This window comes from Hipposideros armiger, unplaced genomic scaffold (assembly GCF_001890085.2).
Source record: "Hipposideros armiger isolate ML-2016 unplaced genomic scaffold, ASM189008v1 scaffold_426, whole genome shotgun sequence".
In the NCBI taxonomy this organism is placed as follows: Eukaryota; Metazoa; Chordata; class Mammalia; order Chiroptera; family Hipposideridae; genus Hipposideros; species Hipposideros armiger.
Genome location: NW_017731776.1, coordinates 185,258 through 188,994, shown reverse-complemented (window position 1 = coordinate 188,994; position 3,737 = coordinate 185,258).

Here is a 3,737-nt window from a genome sequence, read left to right as displayed (position 1 = left end):
TCTTGGTGATTCAGCCTGGTTTTTTTCTGCTCAATGCTCTTTGCCCACCTTGGGAGGGCAGCTGATCCCGGTTCCCCTGGGGCCCAGATCCAGAGCTCTGGTAAGACTGAGGCAGCCCAGAGCTCCGCTCTACGAGTTCCCTACCCATAAAGAAACCGGCCCCCCTCAGTCACTCAGGCAGCTGGTGCGCATTGATGTTATCAGAACCAGCTCAGAGTTTGTTGTGCGACACCTGGCTGTGGCCTCAGGAAAGTCCCTACTCCTCTGAGTCTCGGTTTCCTTATCTGTAAAATGGGGATAATGATGAAATACCTCACAGGGCGGCCATAAGGACTAGAAGAGGGGCTGGTGAGCGCTGGTGAGTGTCCATCCTTTGAACCAAACCTATTGAGCACCTACTGTGTGCTGTGTCCCACTGGGCACGGAGCCTGCAGTAAGGAGCACAACTCATTGCCCCCCCTTAGAGAACACCCATGGGGCTTACGTTCTGGTCAGATGCTCAGAAATGCTGAGCAAACCGCAGGCCCTCATCTGAGGATTCCGTCTCATGCTTTGCATATAATATTTACAAGAGAACTGTTAGTATTCAATGGAGGAAAACACACACTACGCTGTACAGTGGGCTAACTTTCTAAGCTAGCATGGTGGCTACTCACACATATGTATTTAAAGTAACCCACGTTGACTCCCCTCCATGCAGGGGCAGCCCGTATTACCATGTTTGATGGCTTCCTGGGCACCATGTGGAAGAACATTCTATAAAGGACAAACCACCCCTCTTTCTCATGGTGCCTTGCAGATGGTCGGCTGCTTCAGGATGAAGCTGGACATCTCTTTGCCAGCCACTGGCTGCCAGAAACTCATTGAAGTGGACGATGAACGCAAACTTCGTACATTTTATGAGACGCGCGTGGCCACGGAAGTAGCAGCTGATGCTCTAGGTGAAGAATGGAAGGGTTATGTGGTTCGAATCAGTAGTGGGAATGACAAAAAGCTTTCCCCGTGAAGCAGGTTGTCTTGACCCATGGCCGTGTCCGCCTGCTCCTGAGTAAGGGGCATTCCTGTTACAGACCAAGGAGGGCTGGAGAAAGGAAGTGCAAATCTATTCGGGGTTGCATTGTGGACGCCAATCGGAGTGTTCTCCATGTGGCCATTATAAAAAAAGGGGAGAAACTGACACTACTGGGCCTTGTCGCTGGGGCCCAAAAGAGCTAGCAGAATCCACAGACTTTTTAATCCCTCTTAAGAAGGTGCTGTCCCCCAAATCAAGAAGGTAGGAATCCTAGGACCAAATCACCCAAGAGTCAGCGTCTTGTTACTCCACACGCCCTGCAAAACAAATGTCAGCATACTGCTCTGAAGAAACAGCGAACTAGGAAAAACAAGAAGAGGCTGCACAATATGCTCGACTTTTGGCCAAGAGAATGAAGGAGGCTGAAGAAAAATGCCAGGAACAGGTAGATGGCCAAGAGACATGGGCTGTCTTCTCTGAGAGCTTCTACCTCTAAATCTGAGCTCAGTCAAAAATGAGATTTTTTAAGAGTAACAAATAAATAAGATCTGATATTAAAAACAAACAAACACCATAACTGCCCCAAGATTCAGTAAGTAGTTAAGCCCAGCGGCCAACCCAGGCCAGGGTGGCCTTGAGTATGTTTCCTTGGAGCCCACCTGGTCCCTGAAGGAGGCTACCCACCACCCCCGAACGCCTTCCAGTTGTCACCCAAGAGGCCCCTAGCAGGTTGGAGGCTATTACCCAGGGTGAGCTCTCCCAGCATATTTTTGGCCCAGGCTCTGTTGGTGTACTATCAGCCTCATCAGCACCCTGCCCCACCCTGGTGGTAAAGATTGCACCTAATACCAGGGATTTCTTTGCTCATGGACATCATACAGACAATTGGTTTGCTGATTGCAGAGGCAGCAAAGCTTTTGAAGCTTCTTGCCAAGTACCTGCAGGAGGATTGAAGCTTGTCTTTTGCCAAGGGCCTCAGGCATTTCCAGGCCATATTAGCTCAGGGCTCCGAGACGGGCAGCCCCTCTGTCGTCTCACCTGACCTGCTGCTGCAAACACTTCTTCCATCTTGGGTTCAGATGCAGCCTCTGGACTGCCTGGGATCCCAGATCTTGACTTGGTGGCACAGCCTAGATGGGTGGTAAGAGCCACTAGATCTTTGTGATGGAGGTTCTCCCAACAAGCAAGGCCTTGGTTGGCGTTAGGTACAGGCCCTATAAAACTGGAGCCCCCCACGCCTGCTTCTAGGTGGGGATGACACCTCTCAGAAAAGCTGCAGTGCTTAGCCCCGCTGACACCAGCGGAATGCCCACCTAGCCGCCTCCCCACCCTGGGGCCACCCTTCAGTTACATGAATGACATTTTTCCCTCTGAAATGTTAGGCAATGAGGAAAGGAAAGGGGGGGGGGCCAGGAGAACAAACAGCCCCATGAAATGGAAAGTACCCCAGACTGGATGTCGGGGGACCTCGCCCCACTTTGCTATTGCTTGGTTGGGTAGCCTTGGGCAAATGCAGGAAATATCGAGGGGAAGGGGTGATCAAACAGCGATTTGGGTCGAAACCAGGGGTAGAGCTGATGCAGCGTCCTTGGTGGCTTGCTGCCTGGGTGGGTGGCCTGGATTTATTCCATGGTCTTGAGTAGGGTGTGTTGGGAAGTCCTCAGCTGTCCTGGGAAGATCCATACAGACGCTCCTTCCTCTGCCACTGGGAGTGCAGGGAAGAGAGAGCAGAATGCTGGAAAGCGTGATCAGGGAGAGCTTCTTAGTGGAGGGGACATTTAAGCAGGGCCTTGGAGGATAAATAGGAGTTTGAAAGTCACGTGTCACAGGGAAAGGAAATAGTGGGATGAAAGAATTGGAGGTAGGACAGTACAGTCTACGTTCTGGACAGTGTGAGAGACCAGTATGTTAGATGAATGTTTGGAAAGGAGGCAGACAGCGAGCGAACAGGCTGGGATTTGAGACTGGAAAGGTAGAGGCCAAGCAGTCAAAGTCCTTGAATGGCAGGCTAAGGTTGGACTTGACTTCCTAGGTGCTGGGCATCTGCAGGAGAGTCCTGAGCAGTGCAGTTACTGGTTAGAGCTGATTTAAGAGGCAGATCACTCTGGTGGCCAGGTGGAGCATGGATTACAGAGGGTGAGACTGGAGGCAGTGAGGGGGCTCTGCTGTCACCCAGGAAAGGACATGGAACGCCTGGAAACTGGGTGAATTGTAAATGCCATCCTGGAGGAGTGGGCTATTTGCCACTGGACTTTGAAGGAGGCAAGAGATTTACTAGCAGAGGGGTGGGAGGAGGTAGCCAGGTGGGGGTCCAGCTTGGGCAAAGGATCTACCAGGGTGTCTTATTCCTGTAAGATTTTTCTCTGACAGTGGGAGGAGGGCAGGCCTGGGTGCAGGAGTTGGGCCCCTGGGCCAGTTTTGCCCAGGGAGTCACCTGATTGACTTGAGGACTGGAGGGTGCTGGGTAACTCATCTAACCTCTCTGGACCCCCTCACTGTCCTTAGATTCAACATCTAATCACATCAGATTCAAAATCCCTCCTCTTTTGCCCCAACTGAGGCCTTTGGGTGTATCCAAGGCTATATGTACTGATTGTATTGCATTTTCAGAACCCCACATTAGGACCTATGGACTAACGATGAGGTAGAGCACGTGAAATTACTGCTGATTGTTCCACAAAATATAAAGTGCATGTGACAGGGGCTTACAAAGTTTTAGAGAAGC